Source organism: Carassius gibelio, chromosome A8, assembly GCF_023724105.1.
Source record: "Carassius gibelio isolate Cgi1373 ecotype wild population from Czech Republic chromosome A8, carGib1.2-hapl.c, whole genome shotgun sequence".
Taxonomy (NCBI): domain Eukaryota; kingdom Metazoa; phylum Chordata; class Actinopteri; order Cypriniformes; family Cyprinidae; genus Carassius; species Carassius gibelio.
The window spans coordinates 10,128,017-10,148,443 of NC_068378.1; the positions used below are offsets into that span (position 1 = coordinate 10,128,017).

A 20,427-nucleotide genomic window follows, 5' to 3' on the forward strand; every position below is an offset into this window, starting at 1 on the left:
TACGAGAGGGGGTTCAGCGAAAAATCGGCAGCTGTCAGCAGGAAGTGGCTGTCACTGGCAGCAGGAAGTGGCTGCCAATAAAACCGGATGGCAGCTGTCGCTAATACCCGGAAATTGGAGGAGGCTGCCGGCGGCAACAAGACAAATAAATAATTATATACACTTATGATTATGTTTAATACTTTTTTAAATATGTATAAAGGTCAGTATTGTATATTATTTGATTTAAAATATTGATCAAATATAAACAAAGAAATAAGATCATTTTGCTAAACGTTAATTTCCAGCTGAATGTTTATGCATGCATGTATCATTGTTTGTGTGAAATAAAACAATTTATATTTATATACGAGAGTGGCACTTACTGGGTGTATGTTGTATATTTATTATAGGCTATATACACAAATGACTGAAAAGAGAGAAGTCTGAGAAACCTTTATTTAAAATCATAATTTGCGGTTATATTTGTAGTATTTCAAGAAACAACTATATATATATAGTATAAAGTAGCTGTTAAATTTGTAACTGGGTTAGTAATTTGTTAAAGTCAGTGCTTTAAAATGTAAACAGTATAAAATATATCCAGTAAGCAAGCAGACCAAAATATCAATCAGAATCACTAACAACAATCTGGAGGTATTTTCAAGACTCTTAGATCAGAACTGATGAGGTATACAGAGTTACTTCTCCAGCATCTTGCACCAATCACTGTAAAACCCAGGGTGGATGTGCATCTCTCCTCATTTTCCTCTTGCAACATGGTCAAGTCAAGCATTGTTTATTTATATAGTGCTTTTAATAATACAGATCAAAGCAAAGCAACTTTACAGTATTAAATAGGAAAATAGTGTGTCAGTCAATAATGCAGAAGGACATTAGTAAACTCAGTTTGTAGTCAGTTTATCATTCAATTCAGTGATGTCATCCTTCAGCTCGGTTCAGTTTAAATAGTATCTGTGGAATCATTTGCAATCATGTCAATGATATCACTGTAAATGAAGGGACCACAACGAAGCAAGCCAGAGGCGACAAGGAACCAAAACTCCACCGGTGACAAAATGGAGAAAAAACAAGGTCTTTACAGGGGATCTGTATCTGGGCTCTAGTTGTCCTGGTCTCCGCTGTCTTTCAGGGATGTAGAGGTCCTTTCTAGGTGCGATCCACTATCTGGTCTGGATACATACTGGATCCGGGTGACTGCAGTGACCTTTGAATAAGAAAGAAACAGATTAATATTATTGAAGATGTTAATATCTATACGATGTTTGATAGGGAGCCAGTACAGGGTTTACAGAACTGGGCTAATCCGGTCATACTTCCTGATTCTAGGAAGAACTCTAGCTGCTGCATTTTATTATTCATAAGAAAATGGTGACTTTAATACCTAAATTGCTTTATTAACAGTAGACATGCATGCACAGCCATATTAATGATTATTCCCATTGCATCTTGTCATCATGTACAGAGCAGTGATTACATTTTCATGCATAATTTGCACACCTGGTAAGCAGTTGTTGTAAACCTCATCGCAGAGTCTGCAGGGTGTACATTTTGTTGAATTCCTGACATGGCTTAGACTTGTTCTCCATTTTGTTCCACCTGTATATTGAGATGAGGAGCATGAAAACAGCATTATTACAAAGATAAACATTCAGACATGGCAACTGAGAAATGTAAGGTTATGGCACCTTTTTAAACCTCTAATCAAATCTGTAAAAGAAGATACTCAGTCAAGCCAGCTGGATTGTGCCCGCTTTCGAAAGGAGTCTGTATACAGTATAGCAGACTTCTGAATTTGGAACAAACCAAAGACGGACTTAATGTAGCATCACCCTCCTCCAGGATCACGTAAAGAAGAATTTCCAACAGGACAGCATCTGGCAACTATTGGGTATTACAAAAAAAAAAAAAGGTGTCAGTGCCATGGTTTTGTCTCAAGATGCACATCAGTAATATATATATATATATATTTTTTCTAAATGCATGTTTACAAAAGCTACTTCAATGTTCTAAATTTAACTACAGCCTAATCCTGGCTTAATCCAAGCCCTGTCTGTGAAACTAGACCTAAAAGTTATAAGGAATTATGAACCGGTCCATTATATTTTGTATAGATAATAAAAATAAAATAAAATAAAAAAATTGTTTTGCATTCACATGCTTACAACTTCAACTGATACACAGAACAGTTCTGCACATGCATAGTATTAGAGAAAACACACCTCAATAGTGAAAAAATAAAAAAATAAAAAATAAAAACTTCTTTTAAGAACTCTTAAGTTAATGTATATCACACAATCTCCTGAAAGACTTAACATGCACAAATATATGGTTAGTGTTGCAAATTTATCTTCCATCATTCCAGTCAAACAACATTCTTTTTATATTGTTCAATAGACTTTTAACACGCTAACAAACTTTAATATTTAATGGTACGTCAAACGTAATTTGAAGTTAATGGTAGGCCCCTAACAAGGTACACAAACAACGTTGCTACCACTAACGTTAATTAGATTTCATTGAACAATTAAACCAAAGTAGGCACCAAGTCGTCCACCAAGATAACAATTAAAAACAAACTTACAACGCAAAAAAACATTAATTACTCCGATGACCAATTTCTGAACTTACCGTTTGATCAATCGCAACCATTACTGAAGCGTTTGGGTGCAGTTATATCTGATTGGTTACGCCCACGTTGGTCGATACTGATTGGCTCCCACCGAATGGCAGGTCCCACCTACCATAGACATATAAATAACTAGACGCCTCATTGGCCGCTCTGAGCCGTTGCTGCGATACGTCAACGCCGCCGCCATGTTAGTGAGGGCAAGACTGCCTTAAAAATACATGGAAGTAAACGGGGAGCTCCGGTTTTTTCTGAATAAAAACACGATAACGTTCACATTTATCAACCGATTTCAGGTTTGTGATCTACGTGCAGTTAAAAACTTTGCCTCCAGTTATTTAGTTAGGTTTGGAAAATTATTAATTTTCGTAAGGAATTGTGAAAGCTCACATTTGTCTCACTTCTTGATTTCGTTTATTATTTTCGGTTTACAATTCTAATGTTAATTTAGTATAACTGTGACATATGAATGTAATTTAATTTGAATATTCATTTAATTAAATGTATTTGATTTTATTGCCTTGTCTGTGTTCAATCCCAACATTTTTCTCTTTTTTCTCTCTTTCGTGTCTCAGATCAGAACACAGCTCATTCCCTTTGAAATTCTGTGATAAAATCTAAGTAATACATCTTTAAACACTAATAATTTACTATTGTTGAGAAAATTTAATCAAACAAGTAAATACAAATCAAAAAGTGACACACTAGCCTACAGATGAACTCCACAACAAATAATAACACATGTAACTGATGAGGCTATGGATCCAGTGAAAATGAAAATATGAACTGATACAGTGCACAGTAGAAATATAGTAAAAGTGATATGTTATATTAAAAAAGTACATGTAGTACAACTTAAAGTAAAGTGAATAATATGAAAAGCGAGTACAATGCTACAATAACATATTCTATATAATAGATTTATAATAGTATAAAATTATTTGTATAATATGAATAATACCATAATAAATAACTGAACAACAATAGGTTAACAATAACTGAACAACAATAGGTTAACAATAGCAAGAAGAATATGTAATATCAAGGGTGGAATTATACAGAATAGACAAAAATGAAGAATAAATTAATAGTAAATTAAAGAGTAAAATAAAAAAAATTGAAATGTAATTTTAAAATACTATTTGTGTAATAATTATTAATCAAATTCAGACACAATATAAAAAAATTGTGGACATGAGTTCCAGATTGTGTTTAATTAATGAGCTCCTTAAGTAAAATATATACATGTATAATATATACATGTACACACACACACACACATATATATATATATATATATATGTGTATATATATGTATATATATATATATATATATATATATATATATATATATATATATTGATATATATATATATATTGTGACGAGTCAGCTGCCTCCTCCCTGATTGTCACCGGCACCCCGTCCTAAATCGCCGCCCTTCACCAGGCTCCCGACTGGAGTGGGTGTGTGAGAGGAGGGGCGCTGGACGAGCCAGGGCTGGCGGCGTGTGATGGGGCACACCTGAAGGAAGTGGAGCCTCATTACCGCCGCTGTTTAAAAGCCCAACGCGCCTCTCCTCGGGAGACCGGTCTCTTCCCCGTGCATGCACGCTGGTGTCCTCGTGGGTCCAGGAAGGGAGCGTTGAGGGACTCCCGCGCCACCAAGACGTGAGCTGCCGGACCCGCGATCCGGAGGAGAACCGCACCCGTTTACACGGCCGACGGGCCAGGATGCCGGGCCGTCCATCCCCTACCAGCGCCGCGGCCAATGAGAGAGACGCGGCCGCTAGGAGAAGCCGCCGCCCCTCGCGCCCCGGACCTAGGAGGGGATCGCGTGCGGCCGCCGGACTCCGCCCCTTGCCTGGACCCTTCCTCGGTGAACACTGCCCGACCCACACAAACCCCGCAGCACGACGAGGACACCAGATTCCCTGTTATTTTGGACACTTTCCCCCTTTGGCCACTTTTATTCCCTTTGTTTTATGATTTCTGTTAATAAAAGCCTCTCCGAGGCCTGACGCCACGCCCACTGTGTCTGTCTTGTGCTCCTCCCGTGACACTGGTGGAGAATGCAGGCAAGGCGGAGCCTAGACAGCGCAGTTGGGAAACATCTGGTGACGTCACTCCCTCTCGCTTGCAAACGTTCGTGAGAACCCGGACTGGGACGGAGGAAAACTGGGGACAGCCTCCCAGCCACACAAGGGGTAAGTGACTTTTCCATTGTCATTTTACCCTGTGGTTGGTTGAGGCTGTCACTAAAACCCGGTTTCTCTGTCCCTGTTCCGGTGCGCTGCGAGAGGGAGGACCGCCCGGAGAGGAATCCCCGCCCACTCCGACCGTTTGGAGTCTGGTTGAGGATGGTAGCACTCCCGTGTGGGTGGCGCCCTGGGGACGGGGATGTCGCTTGGGAGGGGGAATGTGACGAGTCAGCTGCCTCCTCCCTGATTGTCACCGGCACCCCGTCCTAAATCGCCGCCCTTCACCAGGCTCCCGACTGGAGTGGGTGTGTGAGAGGAGGGGCGCTGGACGAGCCAGGGCTGGCGGCGTGTGATGGGGCACACCTGAAGGAAGTGGAGCCTCATTACCGCCGCTGTTTAAAAGCCCAACGCGCCTCTCCTCGGGAGACCGGTCTCTTCCCCGTGCATGCACGCTGGTGTCCTCGTGGGTCCAGGAAGGGAGCGTTGAGGGACTCCCGCGCCACCAAGACGTGAGCTGCCGGACCCGCGATCCGGAGGAGAACCGCACCCGTTTACACGGCCGACGGGCCAGGATGCCGGGCCGTCCATCCCCTACCAGCGCCGCGGCCAATGAGAGAGACGCGGCCGCTAGGAGAAGCCGCCGCCCCTCGCGCCCCGGACCTAGGAGGGGATCGCGTGCGGCCGCCGGACTCCGCCCCTTGCCTGGACCCTTCCTCGGTGAACACTGCCCGACCCACACAAACCCCGCAGCACGACGAGGACACCAGATTCCCTGTTATTTTGGACACTTTCCCCCTTTGGCCACTTTTATTCCCTTTGTTTTATGATTTCTGTTAATAAAAGCCTCTCCGAGGCCTGACGCCACGCCCACTGTGTCTGTCTTGTGCTCCTCCCGTGACAATATATATATATATATATATATCAATATATATCAATATATATATATATATATATGTTCTATAATGCACATTACACACACTCATGCAGAAAACACACACATTTTGAAACAGTGGTTTATTTTTCCATGTATGTTAACACATATAAATGTTTGGGTGTGAGTGTGTAAGGTTTACCTTGTACCACAAAATCTCAAAGTATAGTTGTTTATCACAGACCAGAATATGAGATGCTCCCCTCAAAAACTTGATATTAATCAAAATTAATAATAATTATAACAACATCACAATGAGTTTATCATGATATTGCAGCTGGATTCACTATGAGTTCCTGTGTTTTTCATTTCTAGGCTATTAACATCATGTAGTTTTTGTGTAAAGACGAACGCAGAACATGATCAGCATTAAACAGCCTGTGCAATGCTTTTTAAAAGCAGTCTATAGTATTAGAATATGAGCTGGTCATTCTGTCGATTCATTCAGGGCTGCTCTGGGTTTAGTACAAACACAACACAAGTCTAGGGAGGTATAGTCTCGTCTCTGAGAACAGCTTTCCTCAGCTTTCCTTAAGGCTGTCCTTGTCCTGTTTGCAAGTGGCTAAAAGAGAAGAAAAAAGAATACATAGAATCAGTTCACAGTTTTATGAAAAGCAATGAAATCCTTATAATCAAGTGATGATAAACTTAATCGCTAACACTTTTGAAAAACGGTCCATTAGTTAATATTAGTTAACTACTTTAGTTAACATGATCTAAGCAAGAACAATCCTTCTACAGCATTTATTAATCTTAGTTGATGTTCATTTCAACATTTACTAATGCATTATTTAAAACAAAAGCTGTGCTTGTTAACATTAGTTAATGCACTCTGAATTAGCATGAACTAACGATGAAAAACTGTATTTTCATTAACTAACATGAACAAAGATGAATAAATACAGTAATAAATGTATTGTTCATTGTTTGTTCATGTTAATTAATACATTAACTAACATTAACTATAGGACTAGTATTCTAAAGTGTTACCACTTCATCTTTGTAAATAAGTAACGGTAGTGAAATTAAAGAGAGAATCATTAGCTCCATCATTAATCTAGACAGTCAAAGGGCTCACTCTGTATATTGTGCTCATAACACCATTTAGTTTATTATATAAATGGCAATATAAGTTAAAACGTAATAAGAATTCATTTAAACTCTGAGTTCTTATGAAGTCTCAGCCTTCACTGCTAACTAAGCTAGCGATATTATTAATCGTCTGACACTGGTGGTTAATTAAGCTGTCAACATAAAGTTAAAAATGACCAAAAACATCGAGAAAGAACAGCTGAGTCTTACCTGTGAAAGATAACACCCCGAGATCTGTTTTTACTATTGTGTGACGGTTTGTAGGTGTCCAATCTGTCGATGAGTCAGATATGTTTTCTTCTGTCCTGATGTGAGAGTTATGACAGTTGCCCGCTCCAATATGGCGGCGACGTTGACGTGCGGTCGAGCGGCCAATGAGGCGTCTAGTTATTTATATGTCTATGCCACCTACCACCCGGCTGTCAGTTACTGCCTTCCGGCTGTCAGTTACTGCCTTCCGGCTGTCAATGGCAGCCACTTCCTGCTGCCAGCTGCCGATTTTTTATCTGAACCCCTGCTGCACCATACTTCACGTCACTTGAGAAAGTAATTTTGCCACCTAGAGGTGGAGACATTGAATTACTTCTACAGAGACGCGAACTGTTTTGGATTTACACCCTTCAAACTTTATCACCTATGGGTATGAACGATGAAGCATTATTTAATGTAATGTTATAGTCATGCAATTGTTTTGAATGAGGTGTTGTTTTTTACACTGTATTCACAATGAGTTTGAGGGACTATGGAGCCTGAATACCTGTTTAAAATTACAATTTGATGCTGTTTGATGACGATGTGTTGATTGTTTTGATGAATTTGTTAACCTATAGGCAGGGGCGGGTCTACGTGGTGGCCAGGGGGGGCACCGGCCCCCCCTGAAATTCGATTGGCCACCCCAGGTGCCCCCCCTATAAGATGTCTTGTGATTGGTTCATTTTATGGCAAATCAGTCTATAGACTCTACTGAAGTTCGGGATTCAAAGAAGTGCAGCGTCTTCAGAGAAACAACACTCGTCGCGATCTTGGACTTAATTAATTAATTATTGACCTGGGTCTTCAGTCTGTGATTAACTCACCTCGAGTCTGACAAGTCTTCGGGTTCAAATCATTCCTTAATCACGTGACAGACCCATGCGCTATTTCTGACATTTCTGTCACTGTGTTTTTGTTACTGTTTCTTGAGGTTCTGTGATGTTATTATTTTATAAATAAATAAAACCTTTTAATAAATAAAATATTGATTAATTTGTCTTTTTGACTGTCTATCAGTAAATAAACACTAGGCTATATAATAATCTAATAATCTAATAAATTATTTATAGCCTAGTTTAATTTTTAATCCATTTTTAATAATATATGTATAAGATGCTTGCTCAAAAAGGACATAATGACATAAATTAAAAGCAAACAACATTTTGAATCCTAAACAAGTAACACTACAGTTCTATAGTCTAATCTGAAGGGTGAACTCAAAAGATATAAATCATACAACACGGTCATTTTTGAAGATTAGAATCCACTGTAAAAAAAAAACAACAAAAAAAAAAAACAATCAAAGTGATGTCGCCGTCATAGAGACGACTTGTTCTTCCCTAGTCACATTAAAGGTTCGTCGTTCAAGAACGACACATCACAAGACACCAAACAAAGAGCTGGTAGGTAACCTTTATGTATGGTTTAATATGTTTGTATGGTTTTCTCAGATCAATGTTTTTACCCCGTCAGGCTCTGCTCGCGTTGGTCGTGGTTGATTTCAATCGAATGTTCAGTCAACGTTTAATAAAACACAATAAAAGTAAAATACGATGGGGGGCTATCAAACAATAAACATGTCATGTTGATTTGCATATTTTGTATCAGTTTATTTTGTGACAGTGACCACATATAGCAAGATTGCACCAAATGACAATATGCACAGAATGTTCCATAATAATATTTGTCTGGTGACACGTTACTTGTTAATGCATGAGAGTAAGTCAGTTAGAGAGTCAGTTAAATTGTCAGGCCTAACTTAGCCATTTACACATGAAATGTTGTGGATGCATTCTGTGCATTTCATTTACAATTAGAATTTTTTTTTTGAGATTGAGAAAAACAGACACACATAAGTGTTTCTTTTGAAGGCAGGGAAGAGAGCAGTGGCAAGCCATGAAAAGAAGTAAAGATATAGGGAGTTTCTTTCAATGAAAAATTGAAATTGAAAAATATATATGTATTCTCAAATTTAACTTAATGGATATATACAGGGATGACAAAAACTAAAGTAATCAAAAATGTGCTTTATTACTGCATTTGTTTACAAGTAACTTATTCAAGTTAAAAATAATAATAAAATCAATAGGATATACGTAATACACTTTAGAATTTCGCTTTTTTTGGGGGGGGCAGTGGCGGCCATCCCATTAGGAGGCAGTGCCCCAGCATGGCCCCCCCACTGAAAATGCTCTAGACACGCCCCTGCCTATAGGGGGTATTTGATTGTTGTAACTATTTGTGATGTGTTGCTAATTATGTATTCCAAATGAGCTTAATTCTGTGCAGATGGAGCTCTGTTAATTGGTCATGTGTTTATCTTAAAAGAGATGAATTTGAACATTTGTATACTCCTGATGAAGGTCGTGTGACCGAAACGTTGATGTGATTAAAATTTTAATTTGCAAGTTAAGATAGTGTGCGGGAGTTCCTTTATATAATGATTTATATTGTAAAATGCGCTATACAAATAAACTTGAATTTAATTGAATAAGTATGCCATAGCATGTAATTACATTATGTATCACAGAATACACAAGGAATTTATTAGCCACCATGCATATTTTTTTTTTGGTTTAATGCAGAACATCTGGATCATAGAATGGCCATTGGAGGCAAGAAAATCACTGAGGATAATTAGGTAATTAATTATAATTATTTAGACTGTAATTTTTGCATATTAACTTATTACAGTTATTTATTATATAAAAAAGAACCCCTGACATGTATGTAAATGCGATTGTCCTACCATTTGACAACACAAACTTACTGCCACACAGGAAACAAACCTGAATTCAATGGCATATAAATTGAGAGCAAAATAATGAGAGCAAAATAATGATCTTATAATTTTAATTAATTCGTTTCAGTTTTTGTGTCACGCAATATTTAGAATTTTTCACTTATTAACAGCCCTAAAATAACCCACAGAGATGTTCGTGATGATGTTATCAAGTCCATGTGACATTGTCCTCTCTGTTTAGTGAGTAGCTGGGATCAGTGGGAATGTTCCATCCAAATCTGTGCTTTACCCCATATCCCCCGTTTAAATCCCACCTATTCCAGATTATATATAAAATATAAGTAGTAGTGTATGCATGTGTGCACATGCATGTCAACTGAATGTCTAATGAGAGTCAGTGCAGGCTTGAACACTGCTGACAAAAATATTATTAGATGTTATCTTTAACTGTCTGCTTCACTGGTCAAACGCTATCAACACAGAAATACTTTAATTTGGGAAAACCAAATTGGAATTTTTGCATCACTTGTTTCACCAAATGAAAATTCGCACTTAATCTTAATGTCCAGTTCTAACTTTTAACTAACAATTAACTATGAATTTTGCCTCAATAAACCCCTTATTACTGATTGCTAATAGTTAGTAAGGTAATTGTTAAGTTCAGACATTGACTAGGAGGATTAAGGATGTAGAATATAGTCATGCAGAATATGTGCTTTATAAGAACTAATAAACAGCCAATATGCTAGTAATATGCAACATGCAATAAGAAACATTTTTTGTATTTTTTTCATACACACTATTAATTGTGTTTTGTACACATAAAATATACATGAAGTATAGCTATAGGAAGAAAGAGGAAATGCGATTTGGATTTGCCCAATTTTTTATTTTAATTTTATCTGAATGGTATAAAACGTGGTAGAGGTTTTGGCACTTGTGGGAACAAACAAAAAAATGTAAACATGAAAAACTTGATTACATGATTACACTTGTACAGGTGACATTCCAAAATGATGGCATTGGAAATGAATGGGATGTAAATATAGTTTAATGTAGTACCAGAAAAAAGTACAAAAATAAAATAAATAAAAAAAACATCAAACTAAAATAAAGTGTTTATTTCTTTGAAAAAAAAAAAGAGGACGGAAAAAAAGTTTGCTCATTTTTGGCATGCAAGCAGTAGCAGAGTGATAAATGTCAGGAAATAGAATTAAACTGAAATTCAAAGAAATTCATATTCAGTTTTTCACTGTCAGTGTCTTATAACTGATTATAAAAGTTGGTATACTGGTATAAAAACAAAAACAAAAAAATATATATTTGTGTATTTCTTTTACTTTTGAATAAGACAAAAATTACCTTAACTATTTAGAACAAATGTCCATATTTGGTGAGCTGTTGCTGTAATTCATCCAGACCTGAACAAGCAGACAGTGATGGAAAACATCACAATGCCACAGTATGTTTTAGCTCTTAGCTCTGGGTTTATTCTCACTCTTGGAGCACTTGATTTCTCATCCTGCTGGTGGGTATATCATGACCAACTGACCTCTACTAAAGATAAGGTCAGATAATATACATCACGGGCAAAGCATCCAAATACAAAACTTAACTAATGGATAATAATAATCCAAAGAAATAAGGGTTCATCGAAAGGTCATTAAAACAAATACAAAGTATACACAAACTGAAACAAGCCAAATATACAGGAGAATTTTGCAACCATATAAAGTTTATTTGAAGTATTACATGTCTTCCTCACCCCTTTACCCAAGAAAAGTGTTTTTCCCCCTTGGTCTACATGCTTTTTTTTTTTTTGCCTGCCTTTGATCATAAAGAGCAACTTTTACATGAATGTGTGGGTAACTTATATCCCTAAGGAAATCATGAATGTATTTCTTTCTGGAAAAAAAAGTCACTTTGCCTGCTATTAAACAGTAAATTACAAAAATAGTTGAGCAGAGAGATTAGCCTTCACTGCCAGAGACTGTAAATACTGCACTCCACCATGTGGCTGCAGGGAAAATAGGCTTTACTACATCTTTGAAACACACAAGTAAATGAAATCTTTATGGGGATTACATTTGTATAGAAGGCATATTTTAATTAACTTGTAATTAAACAGATTAAAACCTAAATAAAAATCTGTCTGAGTAACTTAAATTATATATAAATCTAGTTAGCATATAAAATATCTATGGATCTTAATAATAATAATTTTATATTATAATATAGATAACAATATATAAAATAATATGTAATAAATAAAATTTACATTGTATTAAAGATTTTAACTTTGTTGTTTCATTTGACCCTTAATTTTATATGTTGCTATAAAAAAGCATAAAAAAAATGAAAAAATCTAAATGTTTCTGTTAATTAACATGTGGTCATGAAAGCATAATTCAACTTTTAGAAGTATATTATTTTGTACACTATTTGCAGCGTAGAAACATTTGCAACTCTTTCCCACGGTAACTTTAACTTTGAAGTAAGTCCACGGATGCCTTTGGTCGTGTGCTCTAATCTAGTGTTAGAGCATTTGTGCACGAGAGTGGTTCACGACAGATTACAGCCATCCTTTAACAAGACTGCAGAGGGAATATGTCCACCACTTCATGGTAAACAGCCGCCATCCATATCACTCCTGTCCGATGTTCTTAGACTTGTGATGGATAGACGGACTGATATATGGAAGCTCTGTCTATCTATTCTTTTATCACACTTCTGCCTTCAATCAGTAGCTGCACTGTAGACAAGCTTGACAATTGTCTCTAGTCTCTTTGTAGGATCAGTTAAGAATTCTCTGTCAGCTTCTCTGATGCACTTGAGAGGGAAATGTAATTACTGCAGGATGAATTACACCTCAAAGGTTTATAAAATATAAACAATCTAGTGGGTTTGGCTTTATGTGTGAGTGCAACAGTAGACAAGTATCGTTTCTATGGTGTCAGATCTAAGTTCACATGGAAGAAAAAGAGGAGGATATAAACAAACAGGATTGTCACTGAAGGTGGGGGAAAACTGAAGGCAAATAAAGGCAAGAGCTGTACATCTCTCCAGAGGGAGGAGAATATTCATCTTCATTTGCCACAGAAACTGATATGGAGAAACTGTAAGATGTGCGCACCATGTCTTCCCTATTACCTGTCTTCCTAACCCCCTTACCAAAGGAAGGTCTTTTTCCCCCTTTGTTGACATTTCTTTTTCTTTCTTTTTTTTTTTTTGCCTGCCTTTAATCATAAAGAGCAACTTTAACATGAACGTAGTGGGTGACTTATATCACTACGGAAAACATGAATGTATTTCTTTCTGTCTAAAATTTCCTCCTATTAAACTTTAACTGTAAAATAATAAAACTGTATAAAACTGTAAAATAATATAATTATTATTATTAAGTCTACACTATATCAAACAATCTGTTTTTCACACTGGAAATGTCACATTTCACAGCCTTTCTAAATCTGCTAATATGTACATTTGTGAATCCTGTCTAGCAGGTTAGTAAAAATGATTGTATGTAAAAATGTTTCCACTCTGATATGGAGTCATAGCACAGCATGAACGTTTCATTCACTGTACAAAGCAAATATTTAATGAGGTAAGAATAAGCATTGTCTAGACTCTACACTGTAAAAAATTTCTGTAAATTTACAGCATATTAACAGCGTAAATATACAGTACTGAACTGTTTTCTAAAATTACGGTGTCTTACCGTAAATGCACACGTGATCGGTGGGAGAGGGGGAACCAAAGGCTAGCCGACACATGGAGGAGCATGGTTTCAGTCAAAGTTTTATGGATTTCATCTCAAGTTGAGGCTCATTTACAGGTAAGCAGATCAAAGTCTGAATACATTTTTATCTTAAACTGCAGCGTTTTTTTAATGTGGGAACAATATTTTAATTTACCTTTGACAAATCTTGCCAAGACGGTGAACTAGCATGTATGCAATTTTTACAAATTTCTCCTGAAAGTTAAGTGTGTATGAGTGTGTTTGTGAAGGATTTGCATCGTTTTTTTTTCTTTCCTGGTGTAAAATCCTGTAAATGTTAAACTTGTAAATAGTTAAATATAAAATACTTGCGTTCGCTGATTATTTAATTGGATATGAATTGAATATATTTGGCAACTTTAGAAGATACGCACGTGATCGGTGGGGGAGGGGAGCAACGGTTAGCGTCTGATACCAGAGAAAAGCATCATCAGTCTCTGTGAATAAAACGGATATTATCTCAAATATAATCTCGATTACAGATTGCAGATAACGAGGATATGAAGTAAGTGTGTTTTCCTGATTTTCTGAAACACTTATTTGCACAATTATATTTACATTTTGCATTGGCGCCAACCCAGTGTAGTTTAAAATGGAGGATTTGTTTTATTTGCATTAATGTTGCTAAGTTAGGTGCGTATAAAGTTGGTAACTTATATATTATCCTTATATGTTGGGAAATCAAAAATAGGCCTGTAAACTTAATTTTACTTAGGAAGCATAAACTCATCGCCTTTTGCATGAGCACTTGACTGGATAGATGGAAAGAGTAGCCTTAACGTTATGGTGAGAAACGTTTGTTTTTTTCGGAGTGACACATTAGTCTTTCAATATAAGTCGTATCTAAAACTAGTTAGAGTGTAATCTAAATAACTTATTGTTAATAAAGTGGGCTTTGTATGTGAGCACATTTTAATTTTAATTTTGCACTGGATTTATTGGCACAAATCTCTATATCACAGAGGAAACGTTACTTCATTAACTTACATTCTAACTTGTTCCTCAGCCTCAAATACAGTTTTGTGTGTGTGTGAGAGAGAGAGAACGAGAGTGTGTGTGTGTGTGTGTGTGTGAGAGAGAGAGAGAGAGAGAGAGAGAGAGAGAGAGAGAGAGTGTGTGTGTGTGTGTGAGAGAGAGAGAGAGAGAGAGAGGAAGAGGAGAGAGCAGTAGACAGAATATTTTTAAGTGTTTTTAATGAAAAGTTGGAGGATGTCCCTGGATGAGAACAAAGATATGGTACACCTGCTTGTCAAGATTCTAACGTTAATGTCCCACTTCCAGGAACACGAAGATGGACTGGATTCGCATGCAGATGTAAGTATTTTATTTTCTTCTTTCCACTTCACCACATTATATTATGTAATATTATTATTTGTGTATTGTGTGTTCTCTACAGGTTGCAGCATCTGCATCTGATGTTGAGAAGACACTCAATCTACCTGCCAATCCTCATCTGATTTTGCTGGGTTAGTGTGTCATTGCACATGATGAAGAAGAAACATTTACTGATGGCTGAGATATAAAATTGTTAACATTGCTGTTGTGCACAATTGTTAAAATTGCTTCTTCTTTTTTTCTTTTTTTTTTGTGAGTGTCTAGTCAACATTTTTGACTGCAGTTGCAAGTGTTTGCTGTGCACTACATCTTCAATCTGCAGTATCAAGAGGAGGCCTGTTGCACGTTAGAGTTTTTTCAAAGGTAAGTGTTTTCCTTTTTGCGTATGTTTTAATCACTCTCTTAGAATCTGTGGTAACACTTTATAATAAGTATACAGTAGTAAAGTAATACATTATTTGCAAACTAGTTACCTCAACCTTTCTCCTGTGTTTTACTTGTGTTCTTCCATTTCAGTTTTTTCAGTTCATCATCTGAAACACTGTCAAATGTGGTTTTATTCGCATGCCAGACACGGAGAAAATAGGAGAAAGGCATGTAGATCCACATTAAATCCAAACGAGTCAGAATATATATATAGATCGTTTGCAAATGATTTATAAGTGCTTTATTACTTTATACTTATTATAAAGTTTTACAAAATTAATCTAAATTCTAAACCAAATTAATTAATCAGAATTTTGAAAAATGGTTATTATACACTTCGGTAATGTGTAATGCAACTTTCCTTAGATGATTCTATGGAATAAACCCAGAAAGAGGCTCAAAGACCTGCCGAGGCAAAGTAGTCTCCAAGAAGACGGGGAAGGTGGTGAATAAGAAGTCCACTACAGTGAGGCAAGTGAAGTTACACATACATTTTCATTAAATACAGTTCTTAATACAACTTATTTCACAGTTTACACACAGAATATTTCTCACATTTAAACTTGTTTAACAAAAAAATAATCAACATTTAAAAGTAGTCAGTTGAAAAAGACTGGTGTGACTCATTTTGGCTACTAACGTTGCGTCCCTGTAGTTTGCATTGCATAAAATAAAATAATTTACAGCAAAGAAACGGTTTTATAAATAAAATCCACAAACCTATATTTGACCCAAAAAAAAGTCGTCAGTGGCACTGAGAACTACCCTGAAGAGGATACAGTCCGCACTCATTACAACCCCTATGTTGTTGCGACTGTTCAGTCCCAGGTTACACAAAAACTATCCAAACACACAAAAAAATTTCGAGGAGTTTTCTTTTCTGTAAACTAATGTGACGTGTGGGCGGAGCTAAAGAATCACGAGCGCCAGTAGGCTTTTGCATTGAGAGCGTTTGGAAGTTGTGACATTAGCATGAGGAAAAAAAACCATCATCCAAAACAAACCATGGTTAACAGTCAGATTCAGCCGTTTATTTATGATCCAGAATCAGATCCTGAGGCTGAAACTGAACGAAAGCAGCAGCAGCAGCAACGACTCGCTCCGAGCGGGGCTCGAACCCGGGTCTCCGATGGGAGGCGGACGCACTAACAAGAAGGCAGAGATATTTTAAGCAGTTTTACTCACCGCCTGCGGTTCCAACACACGATTGTGACCCTTTTTCGTTGGGATTGCATCATCCTTAAGAAATAAACGATACGCAAATCCGTTGTCAAACTGGGCCTTGTTTGTAAAACAAGCATCTTCAAAATGCAGGGAACAAACAAAAACACTTGCACAACTCCGTTGATGCTCTGTAAAAATAAACTCCATCCACTGGTCCCTTAATGCTGTTTTTTTTGGTAATCTGTGCAGCGTTGTCTTGCCCTGGCAACCAAAAACACACTTCTTTTGTGACTTCTCGCAACGCTCTCGCTCTGATCAGTGAAGTCTGTTGTGCTCTCAGTGCTCTGCTATACGGGAGCACGCGCTCTTCCGGCAGAAGTGCCTCAGGACCCATATAAGGAAATTCCGCTCCATCTAACGTCACACAGAGCCATACTCGAAAAAAACTTTCCGAAACTTGTGACAAACCGGAAGGAGTATTTTTGGAACTTTGTCGATGTTTAGCATGGGAATCCAACTCTTTAACAGTGTAAAAAACTCAGTATGCATGAAATAGCATTTCACCCCCCCCCCCCCCTTTAATCTAGTGTTCCTTTTTTTGATTAACTAATTAATCCTTTGGATAACTTTACAAAAATTATAAGTACAACTTCTAACACAATATTGCAACTTTTATTAATTAATACACTAATCCACATCGCGATTTCACTTAGTGTACAACACTATTTTATTGTATTCATCACAAATGTGACAAATTCTGTGACAATCCACATTATTTGCCTAATTCCGTTTTCATGATTTGATTCTGTGATTGCCTCCATGTTTTTCACATCGTGGAAATCGTAGGGTCCTAAGTTTCTGAAATGTTTTATATTATTATACAGTATACATGTTTTTTGTTACGTTCTATTAAAATTCTGCTGATGTTATTTTAACTTAAAAAGGATTTTTTCTCAATGTTTATGTTTCAGACTACACCCCTCCCTGGCTACACTTGCATCAGAGTTGGTGACAGTTTTATGCTTCTGAAACGTTCTTGGACTGTTCTACAAATCCTTGCCAGGTTTTGACTTATTACACCAAAATAAGATTCTTGTTCAGAAGTTGTTTGCCATTTCTTAAAGGCTGTTTTTAGGGGAACGTACACTCCAAGCCCATGCCCATGCATTGTCATACTCATAGCACAAAGCTAGACCTAAAACGGCTGCTTGTTTTGTGTTTTATATGGTCAACTTAAATTAGTTTAAATATGTCCACAGACTTCTGCAGGGTTCATTTTGCACATTGTCTGTTTTGTAAATTGGTTAATTTTCTTCTCTCTTCATCTCATCTTTCTCTAACACATACAAAGACTGATTCTTCCATTTTGATTGCTTATTTCTTTTTTTTTTTTTTTTGAGAAAGCATTTGAATTATTGGTTGGGCACTTAAATAAATAGTGTTCTATAAGAAATACCCCCTTGGTCCTCTCTTTTCTGTCTATTTGCTGCCACTTTTTAGTATAAATGAAATGCCAGTTTGTGAATTTGTTAAAATACAGGTATTTTTAATAAAGTTAATGGTTGGCAAAATTGCCAGTTCTACGGTTTAGAAAAAAAAAAAAAACTAGAATACAGTAATGATCCTGAAAAATTACGGTACACCGCTGGAAACCCTGCTGCCAGTATATTACTGTTAATTTACAAAAAAAGCTGTAATTCAGAAAACTGTAAAATAACGGTACACAGCTGGAAACCCTGCTGCCAGTATATTACTGTTAATTTACAGAAAAGCTGTAATTCTGGAAACTGTAAAATAACGGTACACAGCTGGAAACCCTGCTGCCAGTATATTACCGTTAATTTACAAAAAAGCCGTAATTCAGAAAACGGTAATAAAACTGTAAAATTACGGTACACTGCTGGAAACCCTGCTGCCAGTATACTACCGTTAATTTACAGGACAATTTTTTACAGTGTACTGCTAAGCAGTCCACCATAACATTTAGCACTGCATTGTGTCTGACTTTAACCACAAGACTTAGAGAAGAAATGAATAATTTTTAATAAAGCTGATCTGAACCAATGTGCACTGGCACTATATAAATAAAACTTGATATAAACCTTTGGCATTACACTTTGGGGTTATTCAGTTATACTAACTGCATTTCAAAAACATAATGTGTGCACACTGCCTCTAAACGTGGTCGTTCCTATGTTCCAAGGCTCCTATATTCCCCAGATTTATATGGCACATAAGAAACATGAGTTGTATGTTCCCAGGCTATAGTGTGTTCTAATCACTCAAAGATTACTGGATACTGTTAGGGTTAGAATAATGCAACTGGAACTAAGCCAGCTGCTCTGAACATCTACTTCAGCTTTCCAAATGATTTCATTAAAGTCATCTATAAAGTCTTCCTTTTCAAGTGAATTAATAAAGGGGTCTTTATACATGTTGTTCAGTTTAACTTGTATTAAATTGCACCTTTTATCCTGGTGTAGGATTAGGTTACTGTTAGAGAAAATATATATTGACTTTTAAAGTTGACCTAATGTGTGTTAACAGACCACTGGACCCTGGGAACATTAGACAATTTTTTACTTGATTATTATGTGCCATATCAGGGAACCTAGTGGTATGCTAGCTTCTAAACCGGCTTGAATGTAATCAGATGCATTTTTCAAACCAGAATTGGACTGCTCATGCGGAAAAAGCTGCAATGTGAACAAGGGCAGCATGATTAAATTGCAGTTTTACTGCTAAAAATAAAAATTGCGATTAAAGGTTTCTGCTTTGTGAAGCTTAAGCAAAAAATGTGTGATGATAGCTCTGTCCCACTTTATATTGTGTCTCTAAATGTAAACTTTAACCACAGTGTAAGTACACATTAGTAAATATTATCCACAAGTGTAATATTTCTGTCACTACACACATGTAACAACCCTCAGGATGGTTTGTCTAAGTACAAATGTCTAACTGGACATTGGTAACAACGCTTTTTTTTACTTCACTAAGTACTTGTGTAACAGGACTTATAAAATTGCAATTTGTAACAACATGTATAAAAGTAATTGGAACCATGTGATCCAGAAGTTGGTAGATTTAGCAATATGTAAAGTGGGAGGAGTTGGATCTAGAGTTGGACCAACGTAATACCAGTGTACTTATGTGGTAACTCCTCAGAAACTGGCTACTTAATATGGACCCACTTTATATTAAGTGGAATTAACTACTATGTACTTACATTTTAATTAATAATTTAGTACAATGTACTTATTGTGTACATACATGTTTTTGCTTTGTACTTATATATTTTTATAAAAAGTACATGTGATTACATCTGTATTTAATTTCTGTAATTACATTTATAATTACACTGTTGACCCATACTTTACACCTTAACCCACCCTAAAACTTACCCATACCTCGAACCCTCTCCCTAACCTTACCCCTATCCCACCTCAATAGCAGCAAAAGTGTTTTACAATACAATATGAACACAGTAAGTACATTGTACTTATTTTTTTATGTAAGTACGTAGTAGTTAAGGCCACCTAATATAAAGTGGGACCCTTAATATAAAGTGTAACATTCTGGACACCAAACACAATCTGTATGTAAAGCATAACTTACTGGTCACTGCAGTGTAACATCAGAGTAATTACATGATTAATCTAATATAAAGTATAACGCTTTCTTTACCAAAAAGTGTTGTTAGTCCTGTTACACATTTGTATATATACACAAGTCAAAATATGCCTCAAAAACAAATCAAATTACACCATTAACTTATAATAGATTAATCACTGCTGCAAAAATTTGCTTTTCAATGACTAGTCAAAGTATGCTCAAGTTTCTCAGTTTTTTTCTGAATTATGTTTTTTCACTAACATTAAC

General features: G+C 36.6%; 2 long non-coding RNA genes across 2 annotated transcripts; one reads left to right on the top strand and one right to left on the bottom strand.

Annotated features, from left to right (window-relative positions):
• Positions 1-13: 13 nt before the first annotated feature.
• LOC128018037 (uncharacterized) lies at positions 14-1,907 on the bottom strand. Its single transcript, XR_008184699.1, has 3 exons — positions 1,689-1,907; positions 1,501-1,599; positions 14-1,207 (listed from the first exon to the last, which is right to left on the bottom strand). It is a non-coding gene; the product is annotated as an uncharacterized LOC128018037 (long non-coding RNA).
• Positions 1,908-13,770: 11,863 nt separating this feature from the next.
• LOC128018399 (uncharacterized) lies at positions 13,771-15,719 on the top strand. Its single transcript, XR_008184865.1, has 4 exons — positions 13,771-14,128; positions 14,905-14,937; positions 15,020-15,321; positions 15,475-15,719. It is a non-coding gene; the product is annotated as an uncharacterized LOC128018399 (long non-coding RNA).
• The last annotated feature ends 4,708 nt before the right edge of the window (positions 15,720-20,427 follow it).